Here is a 21,389-nt window from a genome sequence, read left to right on the forward strand (position 1 = left end):
TACTTTCTAATAAGGAATGGCAAACACCTGACGGGTTCAAAATATGGGGGCCCGGGGAGGACAAGGCGCGCTGAAATAAAGATGGTTTCCATGGCTGGAGTAAACAGTGCGGGGAGGGCCAGCTGGGCCGGATATTGGTGTTATGTGAAATGACTTTAGAGTATTATTATAGACTTTCATATCCCGATGGGGCCGCGTACGGCGCACAACTCGGCTTATATCCCCAGGAAGCCTAACTGCTGATTTCAGCCACCCCTTAGACATGAATGGCGGTATGGCTTCACACGCATCGTATACGGGTGCAATTTATGAATTCAAGTCTATGGGGCAGCTGTTTGCAGCACCAGGGCCAAACACACCTGCTTTTATGTTGTATGCATGTATGCATGAGGCCACCCGTTTTTAAGTGTAGCACCCTCCTAGGTAGGTGCTAGTGAGAAAGTATAGTTTGAGCTCTGTCTGCTTACCAGAGGGGCTGCTGGTAAATCTATATTGCTCTCTGCCTACCAGAGAGCAGGATCTGTTAGTGAGGTCTGCTCATTGTGCTCAGTATGCGATTCATTCAGTCTGGATAGTGTTTAACGCTGGTCCAATAGGGAGGCAGGTTGGACAATGGGAGGAAACCTGAAAAGTGGATGCATAGGCTTTGATACAGTCCTGATGATTGGCAGAGGGCAGGTCATCTCGGTACATGCTGGGATACTGTATAAAAAGCCGGGAGCACATGTGCTCGAGGTCTTTTGTTGGAAAGCGGAGTCCCGAAGGGAGGGGGCGGCTGCCTCCTCATCTGTAGAAGTGCCGTGCGGACGCAGGAGGTCGTCCTGTGGGCCAGAGGAGTGGCTGAGAGGAGCTGAACCCAGAGGTCCAGGGAAGCTGACTGAGAGGGGGGAGACACTGGAGACCCTGTGACTGCAGTATCATGAGTAAAGGGACTTGTGTCAAGGGCCCTGACCTGAGGGGGGCCACCACTGCACGTAGGATAGTCAGTGGACGGGTGTCAGCAAAGAGAGAGGATGCTAGGGAGAGTGTCCTGAAGATAAGAGATTGTCCACCAAGTTGTCTTGAAGGAACCAAGAGACTTAACTCCTATTCATCCAAAGTGGCAGGAACAGCCTGGCTGTTTCACATCTAAAAGCAAGGTAGAGAAGATAGAAGTCCTCAAATACTGTGAATAGTTAATTGGAGTATCCCACTATTTCATTCTCCTATCCCCATTATAAAATAAACAACAAAACAACCAAATACTCCTGGACTGATTATTGAAGCGTGAGCCAAGAGGAATTAGGAAATTGCATTTGCTTGTGGCCGGGTGCTGGTAACCAGGGGGACCCGCAAAGTGAATATCTAGCAGCTCTTACAGGGGCAGTGCTACATAAGCCTAGGCAATTGTAGCACTGCCCCCGTAGGGGTCGCTGAGCCTAGATTTCCCTGGGTCTCCCTCTGATTATCCCGCAGAGAGTTGCTTGGGTATCTTCACTCGACCAGGTACACACCCATCCACTTGTTATCCAATGACCAGTCTAGGGGATTTGTGTTTTTTTGTATTTATTGGTAGAACTTGGATAGGTGAAGGGATTAGTGGGATACTCCAACTTTAACTATGCACAGAGGAGGACAACTCTCACTTGGCCTCATTTGGTTGAACTGAAATGCAAACCTTCTGCTGAACCATACAGCATTTGTATGGAAGAATAGGTCTTTTGCATGCTCTGGCAGCAGACTCCATGAACTCTTCTTCTTCAAGACTCTAACCAGTATTCCCTTTAGCTGGCACCCATCCACTGACTCTACTAGCTTGAAGGGATGACCCTCACAGAGCAGGCCTCTAGACTAGATCAGTACTTAGAAGCCAGGAACAGATCCTTCTAGGTATATCCCCCTCCCAGTCAGCTAAGCCAGGAACAGATCCTTCAAGGTGTTTCCCCCTCCCAGTCAGTTATGCAGGGCATCAGGGTTGCAGCTTCTGTAACTCCAGCCCTCAAGTCGACTACCTGAGGTCACATGGCAGCCTGTACAGAGAAGTGGCATCAGGGTTGCAGCTTCTGTAACTCCAGCCCTCAAGTTGACTACCTGAGGTCACATGGCAGCCTGTACAGAGAAGTGGCATCAGGGTTGTAGCTTCTGTAACTCCAGCCCTCAAGTTGACTACCTGAGGTCACATGGCAGCCTGTACAGAGGAGGGGCAGTGACCCCCCCCCCTCTCTCTCCAGGACCCCGCTCTCCAGCTGAAGACCACATGCAAACGTGCTCTCTTGGTATAAATAGTCACCCAGCATGCCTCAAGGCACCTTCCTCTGCCAATGGCCAAGGCTATATCTACACCCATGCTCTCCTTTGTCAGGTTTCCTCCCACTGTCCAACATGCCCCTTCCTATTGGACCAGTGTGAAAGTGACAGACATCATAGCATCTGATCACACTGAGCAGACCCTATCAATGGATCACTGCTCCCTGTTAGGCAGAGAGCAGGGCTTTTTTTCAGCGGGAGCGCGGAGGAACGCAGTTCCGGCAACTCCAGGTGCTGGAAGGTCTACTGATTCTGGCTGCTGGGGGATCTATTGTTGCTGGACGGGGATCTATTTTTTCATGGCGATCTATTGTTGCTGGTGGAGGATCTTTTGATACTGAGGGTTAATTGTTGCTGGAAGGGATCTACTGTTTAGGGAGGAGTCTACTGTTGCTGGCTGCTAGAGAGTCTATTGATGCTGGCTGCTGGGAGATATTTTTCAGCCGCTGGGGGGGGGGGGGTCTATTGCTGCTGGCTGTGGGGGATCTATTTTATTGCTTTTCTTGTTCCATACATTCCAATACAAAATTATACTTGACTCTATATTCTCTAAAAGGGGCTGTACTGGAAGCTGGGTAGGGGGTGGAACCAAGGGTTAGTGCTCGGAGGTGGGTAGGGGGGGCGGAGACACAAAGTAACTTAGAAGGAGGAGTTCCTGCACCTATTCTCTGAGAAAAAAAGCCCTGGCAGAGAGTACCTAAATTTTCCTTACAGTCCCCATGTTAAGCAGGTAAATCCAAAAACTATGCACCTACCTAGGAGGGTGCTACACAATATAGGCCTGTGCCTAAAGGCATAGCTCTCAAATGTCCCTGATTTCCAGGGACTGTCCCGGATTTATATATAGTTGTATATCAAATGCACTTTTTAATCTTTCAAAAAGAGTTTCCCAGTGCTAAACCTTTCATCTGATTTTCTAAATTTCTGCATTGGTAAATTTCAAAAGCCACTATAAAGGAATAATATTTGTAAAAAAAAAAAAACACTTGTGGGTTTAATAACTTGCCGACCGCCAGCCTTATATATGCTGCGGCAGGTCGGCTCTGTCCCACGAAACAACGTAACTGTACATCGCTTCACAGGACAGGGGGGGGGTGCACGCGCCTATTCGCCACAGGGGGAGCCAAGCACCCGTGATCGCTCCCCGTGGAGACAGAATGGCGGTCTGCCATTGAAAAACCCAGCAGACTGCTGTTCTGTCAGTAATAAACACAGGGATCCTGTATTCCTCTTATTTAGTAACACAGGTCTCTGTGTTCATTCAGTCAGGGCTTCCCCCTCACAGTTAGAAAGCACCCCCTAGGGACACATTTAACCCTTTGATCGCCCCTGGTGTTAACCCCTTCCCTGCCAGTGTCATTATTACAGTAACAGTGCATATTTTTAGCACTGATTACTGTAGTAATGTCACTGGTACCCCCAAAAGTGTCAGTTAGGGGTCCGATCTGTCCGCCGCAATGTCGCATTCCCGCTAAAAATTTGCAGATCGCCGCCATTACTAGTAAAAAATAAATAAAAATGACATAAATATTTCCCCTAGTTTGTAGACACGATAACTTTTTTTTTTTTTTACCAAAAATATTTAGCAGAATACAAATTGGCCTAAAATTATGAAAAAATGTAATTTTAAATTTTTTTTATTGGGAATGTTATATAGCAGAAAGTAAAAAATATTGGGTTTTTTTTTTTTCAGAATTGATGTTTTTTTTTTTGTTTTGTTTATAGCGCAAAATCTAAAAACCGCAGAGGTGATCAAATGCCACCAAAAGAAAGCTCTATTTGTGGGGGAAAAAGGACATCAATTCTATTTGGGTACAGCGTTGCAGGGCTGCGCAATTATCAGTGCCGAATCGCAAAAAATAGCCTGGTCATTAAGGGGGAAAAACCTTCCGGTCCAGAAGTGGTTAACTGATCATTTTTTTTTATAATTGTGGCAGGGTGGGCGTGGCAGGGGGTGTTTCCTATGCCTACATACTATTTTGCTAATAGGTGTCCCTCATTCCAATCTCAAAAAGTTGGGAGATATAATTGTGGATTTACGGAGTACCGGGTATTTGTTTTAGTAAATGCCTTGCCATATCTTCCCGCTATCCACCTCTGTGACCCCCAGAAAAGGCCATCCGGCGTGTGATTCTAATGCTTGCCTTGTACGTCTTTAGGGCTCATTTACATTTGCATTAGCCTTCTGAAGAGCGATCTGTGGTGGCTCTTCAGAGGAATTTGAAAAATGCGTGAAGAGGTGTTATGTCGCCTCAGGGCCTGCTTTAAAGTGGTTCCAAAGGCAGAAGGCTTTTTACATTAAGGCAAAGCACATTTTTTTTTTTATTAGTTTTGTATAGAGTGGAGAGGGATTAGAACCCCCTGTCAGGTTTTTATTGCTGTCTGTGCCCCCGTTAGAGAGACTCACCCTTTCTACTTGTCCTGTTTTCCATTATCGTTGAAAGTAAAAGGAAATTCCAAAATCTGGTTGTCCCCAGAAAAGCAATAGAGGGGAATTCTTCCAATGGGGACACTCGTTCTGTTGGAATTTTTTAATTTTTAGAGATTTCCTCTCACTTCCTGTTTGGCTATGGGAAAATCCAGGACAGTTGGCAAGTATACCAGGCCAGTAATGTGCACATCAGGGTGACTCCGGGGAGACCTTGCAAGGCAGTGGAGTCCCCTTGAAGGAGGCAGGTCTGAACACAAAAAATTTACGAAGCCAATTTTGCTGCAAAGGATGGCTGCATATAAAAAGGGTGCAGGAAGGAAGCAGGAAGATAAGATATGATGGGATATTCATTTTTATCAGCTTTATTATTATTATTATTATTATCATCATTATTTATTATTATTATCATTATGTATTATTATTTATTATTATTATTATGATTATTATTATCATCATTATTTTTTATTATTATTATTATTATTATTATTATTATTATTATTTATTATTATCATTATGTATTATTATTTATTATTCATATTAATAGTATTATTATTATTATTATTAATAATAATAATAGTATTATTATTAATAATATTATTATTATTATTATCATTATTTATTATTATTTATTATTAATATTATTATTATTATTATTTATTATTATCATTATGTATTATTATTTATTATTCATATTAATAGTATTATTATTATTATTATTAATAATAATAATAATAATAATAATAATAATAATAATAATAATAATAGTATTATTATTAATAATATTATTATTATTATTATCATTATTTATTATTATTTATTATTATTATTATTATTATTAATAATTATTATAATACAGGGTTTATTAGCATTTTAAATGCTCTCCCCTTCTCCCAACAGCTAAATCCCTGATAGACCCCCCATACCTCACTGCTGGATATAATCCTCTTGTTGCATCTTTAATTTTGATTTTTTTTTTTTTTTTCTACTTTTGAAACCTCTTTATTTTAGACTATGATTTCAAACATGTCAGTTTAACACCCCCTCACATTTTCCTGGTTGTTCGTCGAGTGACAATGTGAAAAATATCGAGTTTGCAGATCAGCAGCCGCAGTATGTAATATAGCGGTGTCACATTAAATCGCCCACTGCTACTTTACAAGTGCTAATTCTACTTCATAATGAAGTGTTTCTTCACCGGGTTTGATACGTTTACTGTGGCAGATTCCCTTGTAGTACATCTTCATCTTTGTGGTTCAGAAGTCGGTCGTGTCTTAGGGTAAGGGTGTGTATTTTTTCATTCTTTACAAAATTATATATATATATATATATATATATACCTGTTTTTTTATAATAAACATTTTTTTTTTTAGAAACGAAACAAATCTTTTTTTTATTTATTTTTTATTAAATAAACAAATCTCTATTTTTTTAAATCCCCTTTTTTAATAAATAAGTCTATGTTCTTTTAACCACTTAAGCCCCGGAAGATTTTACCCCCTTCCTGACCAGGGGGTATTTTGCGATTCGGCACTGCGTGACTTTAACGGACAATTGTGCGGTCCTGCGACGCTGTATCTAAACGAATTTGGCGTCCTTTTTTTCCCACAAACAGAGCTTTCTTTTGGTGGTATTTGATCACCTGTGCGATTTTTTGATCATGCGCTATAAACAAAAAAAGAGCGTCAATTTTGCAAAAATAGCAATATTTTTCACATTTTTTTATATGAAATTCCCCCCCAAAAAAATGTAAAAATCAAAATTTTTTAACATTTTTGGCCAATTTGTTTTATGCTACCTATGTTTGGTAAAAAAAATCGCAAAAAGCGTATTTTGATTGGTTTGCGCAAAAGTTATCGCGTTTACTAACAAAGGGAAAGATTTTTGTCATTTTTGTTGTTTTTTTTTTTAACGCGTAATGGCGGCGATCTGCGATTTTTTTTGCGGTACTGCGACATTGCGGCGGACAGATCGGACCCTTGACTGACATTTGTGACACTTTTGGGGTTACCAGTGACATTTCTACAGTAATCAGTGCTATATATATGCACTGTTACTGTAAAAATACACTGGCAGTGAAGGGGTTAACTTTTTTTGAAAGGGAGGGGCTATGTGTGTCCCTAGGGGCGTGCTTTCTACTGTGATTGGCTGTGGCTTCAGATGTATGAAGAGTGATCAACGGTTCTACATAGTAGAACCGTATGATCATCCTTCATACACAGGGGAGAATGACAGGTGGCTTGTTTACACAAGCTGCCTGCCTTTCTCCCTCTCCCCCGCCGATCGCAGAGTGACCGGCGGACATCGGGTCCGCCAGTCACACGCGCGGGGGGGTCCGTGACCACGCGGCAGCGGGAGCGCGCCTCCGGGGGCGCGTGCTCGCTCCCTAGACCCTCACAAGCAAGTGACGTAGCCCTACGTCACTTTGCCTGTGAGGGGCTGACTGCCGACGTAGATCGGCGTTAGGCAGTCGGCAAGTGGTTAATGAACAAATCTTTTTTTATAAATCTTGTTTTTTATTTTTATAAGCAAATACCTATTTTGAGAGACATTTCACACTGAGGCGCTTCTAAACTGCCTATAAAATGCTGAGCGCTTTTGCGATGTGCTTTTTAAAGGAAATGTGACTCAAAATCTTCTCCAAAAAAACATTTTGAGGAGCTTTTCGGGTTCTTTTCAGGCGTTTCCTATTCATTTCAATGAAGAGGGGCGTTTTTGGGGTGCTTTTTTTTAGCTCTCCATGTATGCTCCAAGGATGCTGCATGCCGGACTTTTTTCATCGCACTGCCAGCGCCAGTGTGAAAGGATTCATTGATTTTAATGGGAAGCATTTCTCGTGAGCTTTTCAGGCGTTTTTTTTTAATGCCAAAGTTCCTGAAAAACTCAGTGTGAAAGGGATCTAAGTGCCGGTTCACATGCATGCAATGCGGGAACCCTGCGAATCCACTGCGGGTTCCCGTATCGCATTCAACTCGCAGGCAGTTCACACTGCCATATGTGACTCACTGGGGGTGTCAATACAAATTTAACGACAAACCCAGATCCGTTCGCATATCGCAGTGCAAATTGTCAGTTCGGTGCATGAAGACTTGCGTGGGTGTAATAAGATGTCCGCCGCTGCTTCGTGTTCTGTCACATTGGGAAGCCTATTGGAACGCATAGCGGCCATGTTGGAATGCATGGCGCATGCGCAGTAAGTTGCTCTAGTCCAGGGGTCTTCAAACTATGGCCCTCCAGTTGTTCAGAAACTACAATTCCCATCATGCCTAGTCATGTCTGTGAATGTCAGAGTTTTACAATGCCTCATGGGATGTGTAGTTCTGCAACAGATGGAGGGCCATAGTTTGAGGATCCCTACTCTAGTCCATACGTCACTTCCCGGTTGCAGAATCTGATAGGTAGCGGTATTCTGGTAGAGCACCAGCCATGAATCCTTGGCTGGGACCTGCTGACAAATTCCCACTGTGTACAATCACAGCTGAAATAGGAGAATGGGGGTGCGTGCACGCCCGCGCGCACTGTGCCCAGAAACAGGCAGTGACGTACTGGTACGTTGCTGACTGTGCCAGTACGGGCCGCCCACCTGCAAAGGTCCGAAAGCGGTTAGAAAGTATCCAGGAGGGGGCAGAAAGTGAATGATATAAAGTTGATGGGAAGGGTGAAGTTCAGAGGCGTAACTACAGGGGTTGCAATTGCAACCGGGCCCCATGCTCCAGTCTGTGCGGTTCCCCTGTACACCTGGATAGGAGGGGCGGCGGGGGGCAGCATGTAGAGAAATCACTGTCCTCCTATTTCCTCGTGTAGCTGCAGGAGGAAAATTGAGGAGATTGGTTCTTCTGTACGCTGCCCCCGCCACTCCTCCTATCCAGTTCACTTGTGTTCTGCTGTCACTGGGCCCCTCTGTGCTCCCCTGGTCTCCCCCCTACTGTGCTGCCCCCCCCTCACTGTGCTTCCAGCTTCCTCCCTCCCCTCTCCTGCTGGCTGCTGCAGGGGATGTGTCACCATAGAGAACCAGGAAGGGGTCGATAAGTATGCAATTTACCAGCTCCTTCCTTTTCTGAATGGACAGAGTCATAGTCAGCGACATTGTAAAAATCTAAAATAAAATGATAAAAAATAATACAATTAAAATACCATAAAAAAAAAAAAAAAACTACTGACACCAGTGGGTGAACTTCCAGGATCGCAAAGGTCACACTTGCGACCGGGCGCTGGCATTCGACCACCGTGGGGAGGCCCCATGATGGCAGGAAGGGGGCCCACTGCAGAACTTGGGAAAGGGTCCCGCTGCGGAACCGTAATAAAGGGCCCCGAAACTAGGGTAAAGGACCCCAGGATCAGTGGGAAGAGCCCCTGGCTTGAAGGGAAGGTCCGGAGGGCCCTTCATGGTTTCTTGCACCGGGGGCCCTGAAGGTTCTAGTTATGCCTCTGGTGAATTTCCACCTACTTCAAGGGTTCCTCAGGGGTAAAAAGGTTGAGAAGGTCCTATCTCCACCATCGGAGGTAGGACCCGGTGTGAATGGTTCCGGGGGGCTCTTTATGATTTCTTGCACCGGGGCCCTGAAGGTTGAAGGTTCTAGTTACGCTTCTGGTGAAGTTCCACCTACTTCAAGGGTTCCTTAGGGGTAAAAAGGTTGAGAAGGTCCTATCTCCACCATCGGAGGTAGGACCCAATGTAAATGGTTCCGGGGGGCCCTTCATGATTTCTTGCACTGGGGCCCTGAAGGTTCTAGTTATGCCTCTGGTGAGGTTCCACCGACTTCAAGGGTTCCTTAGGGGTAAAAAGGTTGAGAAGGTCCTATCTCCACCATCGGAGGTAGGATCCGGTGTGAATGGTTTCGAGGGGGCCCTTCATAATTTCTTGCACTGGGGCCCTAAAGGTTCTAGTTATGCCTCTGGTGAAGTTCCACTGACTTCAAGGGTTCATTAGGGGTAAAAAGGTTGAGAAGGTCCTATCTCCACCATCGGAGGTAGGACCCGGTGTGAATGGTTCCGGGGGGCCCTTCATGATTTCTTGCACCGTGGCCCGGGAAGGTTATAGTTATGCTTCTGGCAAAGTTCCACCTACTTCAAGGGTTCCTTAGGGGTAAAAAGGTTGAGAAGGTCCTATCTCCACCATCGGAGGTAGGACCTGGTGTGAATGATTCCAGGTGGCCCTTCATGATTTCTTGCACCGGGGCCCTAAAGGTTATAGTTATGCCTCTGGTGAAATTCCACTGACTTCAAGGGTTCCTTAGGGGTAAAAAGGTTGAGAAGGTCCTATCTCCACCATCGGAGGTAGGACCTGGTGTGAATGGTTCTCTGTGATGCAGGATTAGTTGGCACAACATGAATAATATAAAATAAAATAAAATAAACTTTGACACAGGTTACGTCTTGTGTGTTATGTGTCGGCGGCTTGTGCTGTGAAACCTTGGCCAGGGGGGCCCATAATTTGTAATGCGTGATGACAGAGCCCAGCTCCATCGCAGGTTTCAGCAGCTTTGCTTCCACCGGGGAGGAGATGAGACGAAGCCAGCGTCTGACTCTCAGCGTACGGCGCACAGGCCTCCTGACACCGCGCTGCATGTGCTGACCTCATTCTGCTCCTGGCAACCGTCTGCAGTTTGCTATGGCTCCAGCCTTCAGTTCTTCACCCTTTCAGAAAATAAGCTCGGAATGAGCTCCGCCGGGACCATGCCAGAGAAGGCAAGTCCAAGCGTGCCGCTTATTGAAACGACTGCCAATGTTTTTGTGCTTGGACCACGGCGGTGACTGGCATACATCTGCTCGTGGAAAACTTTTCCTGTGGTCATAATGAGTACTAATGGTTCTGGAAATGTTCTTGATTTTTATTAAAGTCATAACATGTTATTGTTGTTTTTTTTTGTTTTTTCAAGAGCACTAAGGGATTTGGATGCTAAAGACTTTATTCCTTCCATAGAACATGTGGCGGCTGCTGGTCGGTGAATCTTTTTCACCGCGGCGACAGCTGTAAATCTGCGATGTCTTAAGGCGGCTAAAGCTTCTAGTGACACCCCGTTCATGTGCGCATTAGAGTGTTATTCGCTTAGACATGGGCTAGGTGACCCCGGGCCTACTTACCTGCCCTCTTCCAGCAGGTGTTCCCTATATTGTACTTTGTTCCTTATTTAGCTGCCATTTATTTTGTGTTTTTTTTTTTGATAAAATATAATGAATGCACCTGACTTTACCTCATTTTATTATTTATTATTATTATTTATGTATTTATTTATTTATTTATTATTATTATTTATTTATTTATTATTATTATTTATTATTATTATTATTATTATTATTTATTTATTATTATTATTATTTATTAACCACTTCAGCTCCAGAAGATTTTACCCCCTTAATGACCAGGCTATTTTCTGCGATACGGCACTGAGTTGCTTTAACTGACAATTGCGCGGTCGTGCGACCCCGTAACCCAAATACAATCGATGTCCTTTTTTTCCCCCCACAAATAGAGCTTTCCTTTGGTGGTATTTGATCACCTGTGCGATTTTTTTTAATTTTTTTGCGCAAAACAAAAAAAATAGCAACAATTCTGAAAAATAAAAACAATATTTTTCACATTCTGCTATATAACATTCCCTAAAAAAAAATTAACAATCAAATTTTTTTCATAATTTTAGACCAATTTGTATTCTGCTACATATTTTTGTCAAATAGAGCTTTCTTTTGGTGGTATTTGATCACCTGCGCGATTTTAATTTTTTTGCGCAAAACAAAAAAAGTGCGACAATTTTGAACAAAAAAACAATATTTTTCACATTTTGCTGTATAACATTCCCCAAAAAAAAATATTCTGCTACATATTTTTGGTAAAAAAGAATCCCAATAGGCGTATTTTGATTGGTTTGCGTAAAAGTTATCGCGTCAAATAGCGCTTTCTTTTGGTGGTATTTGATCACCTCTGCGGTTTTTATATTTTGCGCTATAAACAAAAAAAGAGCGACAATTTTGAAAAACAAAAACCACCAATATTTTTTACTTTCTGCTATATAACATTCCCAATAAAAAAACGTAAAAAATCAAATTGTTTTTATCAGTTTAGGCCAATTTGTATTCTGCCACATATTTTTGATAAAAAAAAATCCCAATAGGCGTATTTTGATTGGTTTGCGTAAAAGTTATCGCGTCAAATAGAGTTTTCTTTTGGTGGTATTTGATCACCTCTGCGGTTTTTAGATTTTGCGCAAAACAAAAAAAGAGCGACAATGCTGAAAAAGAAACCAATATTTTTCACATTCTGCTATATAACATTCCCAAAAAAAAAAAAGAAAAAATTAGCAATCACATTTTTTTCATAATTTTAGGCCAGTTTGTATTCTGCTACATATTTTTGGTAAAAAAAAAATCCCAAAAAGCGTATATTAATTGGTTTGCGCAAAAGGTATGGCATTTACAAACGACTGGATAGATTTATGGACTTTTTATTTATTTATTGTATTAGTAATGGCAGCGATCTGCGATTTTTAGCAGGACTGCAACATTGCGGGACCCCTAACTGACATTTTTGACACTTTTTGGGGACCAGTGACATTACTACAATAATCAGTGCTAAAAATATGCACTGTTACTGTATAAGTCCCGGTTCACATACTGTATATGCGATGCAGGAACCCTGCGAATCCACTGCGGCTTTCTGCATCGCATTCATTGTATGGCTGAATTATTATTATGATACAGGATTTATATAGTGCCGACAGTTTGCGCAGCGCTTTACAATATGAGGGAAGACAATACAGTTACAATACAATTCAATACAAGAGTATTTAGAGGGTATCGGATTCGGACAGATCACGCACAGGGACCCTTTTGTGGGTCCGCAGCAGAATCAGATCGCATGGGTGTTCACACTAATGCGATCCGATTCATGTCCAAACTGTCAGTTCACATTGCGATATGCGAAACGACACCCCCAGATCAGTTTGCATATCGCAGTGCAAACTGTCAGTTCGGATATGAATCGGATTGCATTAGTGTGAACCACTATGTGATCCGATTCTGCTGTGGACCCAAAACGCACCCCCTGTGCGTGATCTGTCCCATTCCGATGCCAATTCAGCCATACAATCTGTATGGCTGAATTCGCATCGCGCAGACATCGCATGTGATTTGCAGAGCAGCGCGCTCCATTTACATAGGCAGACGGCTCTTCTGTCATTGCGGGAGGCCGGTGGCGATCGAGCACGCTCCTCCTGTGGTCTGGCTCCCGCTCTGTCTAATAACAGCAGGAGCGCGGGTCCGGCGGCGTGCGCGTGCCGCCAAATCCATGAGCGCAAAATCATGTAGATCTATGTGATTTTGCGCAGCCGCGCCGCCGCGCCGCAGTAAATCTGCATGGGGCGGTGGGCAAGTAGTTAAGAAGCATATATTGCAGGTTTTAGGCTGCTACTATTGTACAATGCCTTCGCTGCGGCACTATGGTGCAGCATTTACTGCGTTTAAACCAGCGGTAGCCTAAGAGGGTCATTCTTCCTACTGACCACCATCATAAGAGGAGTTTTTAGCCCTGGTCATCAATAAATTGGTTTTATCAGGGATTCCCCAGGACCTGAAAATTATTTCAAAGGTTTCTCCGGGGTAAAAAGGTTAAGAAATATATAGCTGGAAAGGGTGGGCCAACTCCATACTGACGCCTATGGACTAAGACTGGGATGCTATTAAAGTTCATGTGCGTGTAAAGCATAGGTGTGCGCAGCCTATTGCATTAGGGTGTGCACCCCAAAGCTCAAACACACATCCCTTTCTCTGCAGCCTCAGCTGCACTGGACTGTGAATGAATGGGAAGTGCTCCGTGCTGAGCGGCTTCCTGTTCGCTCACAAACTGAAGCATAGTAAGCCTAGCTGTGTTCACAATGTTCATTTGGAAAAGGAAGGCGCCAGTAAGTTATATATTTACTAACCCCTTTCCCCACTCTCCATCCTGTAGGGTAGTGGTTAGGGTGTGCCCAGGCACACCTGGCACGCCCCCTGCACACGCCTATGGTGTAAAGGCAGGCGTCCCAATACTTTTGGTTATATATTATATATTGATGTGATCTGGATCGGACATTACAGGAAGATTACCCAGGCATTCCCTGCGGTGCAGCCCCTCCCTCGCTTCAAAGTTGCATAAAGTCACATCAAAGTAGTACCCAAGTCGCATCAAGTTGCCAACAAACCGCCAGGAAGTCGCCTGGCAAAGTCACGCGACTTCCGGGTCGCAGTAGTGTGAATCGAGCCTTAGATGCACCAGCACAGGGCTCCCCAACCTTTCTATCACCACGGACCGGTCAACGTTTGATCATTTTACCGCAGCCCGCTGAGGGGGGGGGGGGGGGGGGGACGTTGATTGTTTATATTTTAGATTGTTTAGATTTCTAACAGCAGCCCTGCCACTAAGTCCCGGTTCACATTTGTGCGATGCGGGAACGCTACGAATATGCAGCGTGATCCCGCATCGCATCCGCACCCCTGGCAGTTCACACTGCCATATGTGATACGCAGGGGGTATCAATTAAAAGTTTAACGACACCCCCAGTTGCCATCGCATATCGCAGTGCGATCTGCAAGCTCGCACAGAATCGTATCGCACTAGTGTGAACCACCATGCGATCCGATTCTGCTGAGGGAAAATAAAAGGGTCATGTGCGAGTTTAGTGCGAATTCAGCCATACAAACTGTATGGCTGAAATTTGCACCGCACAGAGATCGCATGTCATTTAGGAGCAGTGCGCTCCGAATTACATGCGATCTCTGTGATCGCACTAATGTGAACCGGGGCTAACTGTCTTATCCAGAGATGTTTTGGGGACAATGCAAGAAGGCGAGGATCAGAAAAAAAAACAGCCTTTTTTATACAATGCAGAGGATTAACCCCCTTAGGTTACACAGTGAATATAACAAGCATGCTTTACTGCATTTACAGACTGATTTTACGGTTGTGGGTTTAGTAGCACTTTAAATCCACTTTGTGAGCACCAAATGCTTTTGCAAACCCAGATATTGCCATATAAAAGTAGCAGTGATATCACTATTGTGCTGTACATAGCCTGTGCAGAAAATGAGAGCTTTGGGAGGGACCCAGCAGGCTCCACCCACTAAAGGTTGCTTGCGGAAATCTGCAGGCTGGGGCGGAGACAAGACCAGTCACCCTGAGCAAAGAAAGAGAGTGTCAGTGAGCGGTCTTTATTACAGGAAGTCTCACACTGGATTACTGCACAGATCTGGAAGAAATACACAAAGCTCATTGAGATTGAAGGGGAATACACATGATGGATGGATTTAGACAATATTGGATATTGATGGAGTCCAGCTTTAGTGAAATACAGAGCATCCTGGCACTCCCATGCTGCCTTAGGTTGTGGCCTGGAAGTGTTACACGTGTATAGGATCACACATGTCTGATATAACGGCTTCACATTTTCTCTCTGCAGGTATATGGGATAATACGCAACCATTTCCATTCAGCTCTGAGGTTTCTACGGAACGTCCCCAGATCTTCGGCTTCCAGTGTCGCGCTGCACGGTAAGATATCAGAAAACTTTATCTCAATCAATATTAGACTTGGCTGCCATCTGACCCTACCGGCTGAAACAAACTCTCTTTTGAACCACAGTCCCATGGAGCCTCTTCAGTCCTGATGTATAGATATTTTAAAGTTCATCTGTATTAAAAAAAAAAAACTGTGATATAACTATAGGCACCTTAACATTGGTATACGTAACAAAATTGCTAACCCGCTAAAATTGCTAACCCCTGGCAACATACTTGATGATCCAGCCACTGGGTACTATGACCTGGCATGCAGGAAGCTGTGGTATGTGGGGCGTGTGCATCCCTTGGTGCTTACAGTTAACATTTAATTTTATAACTTTGGCCAGGCTGTGGATATTTAAATACTTACATATTCTTAACAAGCAGCAAATACGCTTTTAAAAAGCTCCCACTGACCTCTGCAGCTGCAGATACTGTGGAATAATTAATCCTCAAAGTCTGCAGCCAAAGCTTAGCTTTTTTTTATCTTGTTGGGGTTGAAAACCGCTTTTGGACTGACTGAATCAGTCACTGGTCATGGGTGGGTGATGAAGCAGGCGAAGAAGAAGGTTTTTGCTTCCAATGGTTTGTGCTTACATATTCCTAACAAGCAGCAAATACGCTTTTAAAAAGCTCCTACTGACCTCTGCAGCTGCAGATACTGTGGAATAATTGATCCTCAAAGTCTGCAACCAAAGCTTCTTAGTTTTTTTTTTTATCTTGTTGGAGTTGGAAACCGCTCTGGACTGACTCAATCAGTCACTGATCATGGGTGGGTGATGGAGTGGGCGAAGGAGAAGGTTTTTGCTTCCAATGATTTGTGCTTACATATTCCTAACAAGCAGTAAATATGCTTTTAAAAAGCTCCCACTGACCTCTGCAGCTGCAGATACTGTGGAATAATTGATCCTCAAAGTCTGCAACCAAAGCTTCTTAGTTTTTTTTTTTTATCTTGTTGGAGTTGGAAACTGCTCTGGACTGACTCAATCAGTCACTGGTCATTGGTGGGTGATGGAGTGGGCGAAGGAGAAGGTTTTTGCTTCCAATGATTTGTCCTTACATATTCCTAACAATAAGCAAATATGCTTTTAAAAAGCTCCCACTGACCTCTGCAGCTGCAGATACTGTGGAATAATTGATCCTCAAAGTCGGCAGTCAAAGCTTCTTCGTTTTTTTTTTATCTTGTTGGGGTTGGAAACCGCTCTGGACTGACTCAATCAGTCACTGATCATGGGTGGGTGATGGAGTGGGCGAAGGAGAACGTTTTTGCTTCCAATGATTTGTCCTTACATATTCCTAACAATAAGCAAATATGATTTTAAATAGCTCCCACTGACCTCTGCAGCTGCAGATACTGTGGAATAATTGATCCTCAAAGTCGGCAGCCAAAGCTTCTTCGTTTTTTTTTTTTATCTTGTTGGGGTTGGAAACCGCTCTGGACTGACTCAATCAGTCACTGATCATGGGTGGGTGATGGAGTGGGGGAAGGAGAAGGTTTTTGCTTCCAATGGTTTGTGCCCACCTTGAAAGAAGGTGATAGTCAGCCCTTTATTTTATGGGGCCTGGGTTGCTACCTTTGGGTATGGCCTTAAGGTCTTTTCCACATGTGAACTTGGAAGAGTAGGTAGAAAGGAGCACCTGGTGTTCAGTAAATACAAGTTGGAGGGTGAGTTTGTAAGCGTTTGTTTGGAGATTGTAACAAGTATGACGAGCCAACGCGTTTCTGGGAAACAAAGACTGCCCCAACAAGGAAGTGACAAAGTCTCCCGAACAAGCCCAGAGGCCTATTCTGCTTTCTATGCAGCACCTTTGCCATATGCTTATATATTGGCTCAGGGGAATACAGGGGATATGGCCCTCCTTAACTTGACTAGGATGGAAAGCATTCATGTAGTATGTCCTCCTGGGTTTTGTGGTGCCAAGAACAAAAGTCCTATGGTCGAATGAAAGTATGTACAGGCACTTTTTATTACACTAAAGCATAGACACACTATTCAGCTTGCTAGGTTTAGCACCCCCCCCCCCCCCCCCAACTCCATACAGCAAATTTCTTAATGGAATTACAAGAGCAGTTTACACTGGACAGAGAAGGTTCAATGATCTTATCCCTTAGTGATAGCAGCACACTTTGAAATCTGTAACATGCACTGAATATGGCTCTAGATCAGCCTTTCACAACTTTTTACCCCAGAGGAAACCTATATAATATTTCCAGGTCTCGGGAAATCCCTGCTAAAACCATTTCATTGGGGGTCAATCTGGAAAATGCCTCCTACACTGATTGTCAGTTGGAAGAATGCCCCTTAGATTGGTGGTCAGTGGGAAGAATTTTCCTTACATTGGTGGTCAGTGGGAAGAATTTTCCTTACATTGGTGGTCAGTGGGAAGAATGCTTCTTACATTGGTGGTCAGTGGGAAGAATGCTCCCTACAATGGTGGTCAGTGGGAAGAATGCTCCTTACATTGATGGTCATGTGGAAGAACGCTCCTTACATTGATAATCAAGTGGAACCATGCTCCTTCCATTGGTAGTCAGTGGGAAGAATGCCCCTTACATTGGTGGTCAGTGGGAAGAATGCCCCTTAGATTGGTGGTCAGTGGGAAGAATGCTTCTTACATTGGTGGTCAGTGGGAAGAAGGAGGAGGACACACCCAAAGAGCTCTCTCAGAGAACCAGCCCTTTTCAAGCCTGGGCCTTGCTTGCTAGCTTGGCCCAGGAACAATGCCTGATCCTGGGGGAGGCCCTGGGAGGGATCCCCCTGATGACACGGGGCCTAGTGAGGAGGAGGTGGAGGACCTGTCTGTGGGTCCAGGCCCTGGTGAGAATGCGGATGTCTTCAGCCAGAAGATTATCAATCGTTTTAGGGCGATTGGGAGAGCGGAAGAAAAACTTAAAGTTTTGAAGGCTGAACACAAATCCTTCAAAACCAAGTATTTCCAGGCCTGGAGTAAAAATCGCACAGCCATGAAGCCTGAGTTACAGGAATTGGAAGAAAAGGTAAAGGAACAAACTTTATTATTGGAAAGGCTGAAAGACAGAAGTGGAGCATTTAAAGAAAAATTTGACAATGAGAGGCGATTTACCAGCCAAGCATCAGCAAGTTCTGTGGATCAGCAGCCTCAGTTAATGGATGACCAGGCTCCATCTGCCTCTGCACCTCTCCCCCCATGCCAGAACTGGGAATCACCAGCGGCAACCAGCCAGGGGGTTGAGAGTGGACATGGATCCCTGACATTCATCCAGCAGATGGAGTCACCCCTGAAAGCAGACAGGTTTGTATTTTCTGATGATCCATCAGAAATCCCTGAGGATGGGCAGAGGAGATTCAAGTCAGCAAAGCCAGTAATGGTGGAGAAATCCCAGTACACCATGCTGCCATCCAACATGTCTGCCCCATCTGCTGTAGTGGATGGTGTCCCAGGTGAGAAAGAGCTCTGCATACAGCTACCTATTGGAGTTACCGCTGTGGAGAAACCGACAGACATGCAAGCCCCGGACCATCAGACGAATGTGGATGGACCTGCATTAAACACCCCAGGCATGGATTTTGCTGGTCTGGCTGAGACCAGTAGTCCCACGGCAAGCAAAATGGTTGCCAGCTCCAAAGAGCCTGCTTCATGTTCACCTGAGCCTCCCAGTCTTCCAGTGCTGATTGCTGATGGGGGAGGGGATCAACATAGTTCTGGAAGTGGAATGGAAGTAGCAATGGAAATATCCTGCAATGCTTTACCTGCTGCTGTGTTAAAACAGAATGCTATTTCCACAGCTGAAAACCCTGTCCTAGTGGAAGAGAAGATGACAGCTGGAGTTCTTACCAATGCAGCAGCAACTATGGATTCTGCTGTGAAGACAACAGCAATAATAAGTATCCCAGCAAGTATAAAAAATGACAATGTTAAAGCAATGAATGTGGTGGGTGGTGGTGAAGGGGTTAGTAATGCTGGGAAAAATAAAAATGACATTTCTCCTCCTGCTCAGCAGAGGAAAGATTCGATTGCACAGATCAATCCCGAATCTGTGCAATCGTTATCTGCTAAGTGTGTGTCAGATAATTTAAAAAAAACTGATGGATTTTCTGCTGGGAGGAATGTTGGAAGCTATGCTTCAGCTTTGGGGAGTCACACCAGGGTGGGTGGTGGGAATTCTGTTATTAGTCAAAATTCAGGGAGGTTTGGTGGGTATAGGAGGAGGAATGTGGTACAGTTGAGGTGGGTGGGGGATGGAACTCCACCTGTAAGGGGGAGGGTGGCTGAGTTGATTTTGGAAATGGGGTTTAAAGCTTGTGATATTTTTGCTTTAATTTGTCCGGTGGGGAGTTATGAATTCGATTTGTCGTTTGTAAAACCTGAAAGTTTGGATCTCTTCTGGGAGAGATTTAGGAGGTGCAAGGGCCTTCAGCAGTGGAGTGGTTTGGTGCCAAAAGTGATTTCAAGGCAGCCTCTGATAAAATCAGTGACCATTTTGGTGCGTAACGAATCCATACCAGAGGCTGATTTATTAGTATGGCTACGCCGATATGGCGAGGTCCTCACTCCACTGCGGAAGGTCCTTGATGAGCATGGGATATGGACAGGGGCCTGGACAGTGTCGCTAAAATTGGGGGTGCTGGGCGATGTAGTTCAGCACCTTCCCTGCTCAGCCTTTCTGGGTAGGGATAGGCTGACCATTTTCTACCAAGGTCAGCCTAAGGTATGTAATAAATGTGGTGATAAAGGCCACTTTGCATCGTCCTGCACCCACAAGAAGTGCTCACTGTGCCAGGATTTAGGCCATTTGGCCAGAGAATGCACCCAGATTCGGTGCAATTTGTGCCAGCAGCTGGGTCATCCATATAGCCAGTGCCCAGAGGCACTGCATAACTTGCCAGGATTGGAGACTGAGCTGCAGAGGCTTGATAAAGAAGATGAAGCAGCTGAAGTTAGAGAGGAAATTGTTGTTGCCCCTCCTGTGTCTGTTGTGTCAGATTCTGTTTCCCCTAGTGATGTGGTCCCTGAGTCTGTGTCTGTTGTGTCAGATTCTGTTTCCCCTAGTGATGTGGTCCCTGAGTCTGTCCCTCCTGTTGTTCCTACATCTACTGTGCGTAGATCCTCCAGACTAGCGGAAGCTGCTGGGGGGGCGGGTATAGTGGATCTTCCCCCTCGGCCTACTCCACCTCCAGTCCCTGTCTCTCGACACCGCAAACGCGGCCAAGAGGGTGCAGGGGTGCTGGATGGTGGTGGGGTCGATGGGGTTGAGGGAGGGGTGTCCATGTCCCATGTCTCACCCTCTGTTGTGGAGGATTCGGATGATGAGGGGTGGGAGAGGACAAAGAGGAAGAAAAAGAAGAAGAGGAAGACCAGTAAAGCGGTCACTTCTTCCTTACAGTTAGAGCCAGGAGGGGTTCCTCTTGGCAACACATTTTCGGTTTTATCAGGGGAGGAGTTAGTATCCGATTTATCTACTTTATCATCTATGGATGAGGGGGAGTCACATAGTGTAAAGAGAGCTGTTTCGGGTGATGAGAGTGTGGTGGAGGTTAAGAAACGACTACCCCAATCATCCTGATGGCAGTGCCCGCTCTGATAAAGGTGGCGACCATTAATGTCGCCAGCGTGAAATCTGCAAGAGCTCGTGATATTGCCTTATTTTTGCTCAGTGAGTTTGATGCTGAGATTTTATTTTTGCAAGAGACCTGGCTCAATACTTTGGCCGATGTCCATCTAGCAAAAAGGGAGTGGAGATGCGGTCCCTCCTTTTGGTCTCTTGCGGCTGAGCCTTGCAGCGGAGTTGCGGTTCTTTTTAAAACCGATATGGTAACGTGCCGGCGGATAATTGAGGTAGAAATGGGGAGATGCATGGTCTTAGACGTCTCTGTTAGGGGGCAGGACCTGCGCCTGATCAATATCTATGGACCGCAGTCAAAATGGGACAGGAAATGCCTCTTCACAAAGATCAAGCCCTTCCTTTTTACATCCCAGCAGGTTGTCTTTGGAGGTGACTTTAACACCATAATTAGGCCTGAAGACAGGAGGGTCTCCATAGACAGGCTGGGTTATGATAGCGTTTTTCTTAGAGATATGGTTAGACAAGCAGGCCTGGTAGATGTGCACATTAAGCACTGCCCTGGCAGCACGGGATTCACGTTTCAGAGAGGGAATAGTCAGA

The 21,389-nt window shown here is 44.7% G+C and overlaps 1 protein-coding gene across 5 annotated transcripts in view; it reads left to right on the top strand.

Moving 5' to 3' along the window:
- Window positions 1–21,389, top strand: part of PKNOX2 (PBX/knotted 1 homeobox 2) — a 785,503-nt gene that overhangs the window by 460,908 nt on the left and 303,206 nt on the right. For 3 of the 5 annotated variants that reach the window (XM_082273326.1, XM_082273320.1, XM_082273323.1), the window contains exon 4: window positions 15,145–15,235. The exons of the other annotated variants lie outside the window; for them this stretch is intronic. The gene's annotated coding sequence lies outside the window, so the exon portion shown is untranslated. The remainder of the gene's footprint in view (window positions 1–15,144; window positions 15,236–21,389) is intronic. 5 annotated transcript variants of the gene reach the window in all.

This window comes from Pelophylax lessonae (assembly GCF_965119305.1).
Source record: "Pelophylax lessonae genome assembly, chromosome: 12".
Lineage (NCBI taxonomy): Eukaryota > Metazoa > Chordata > Amphibia > Anura > Ranidae > Pelophylax > Pelophylax lessonae.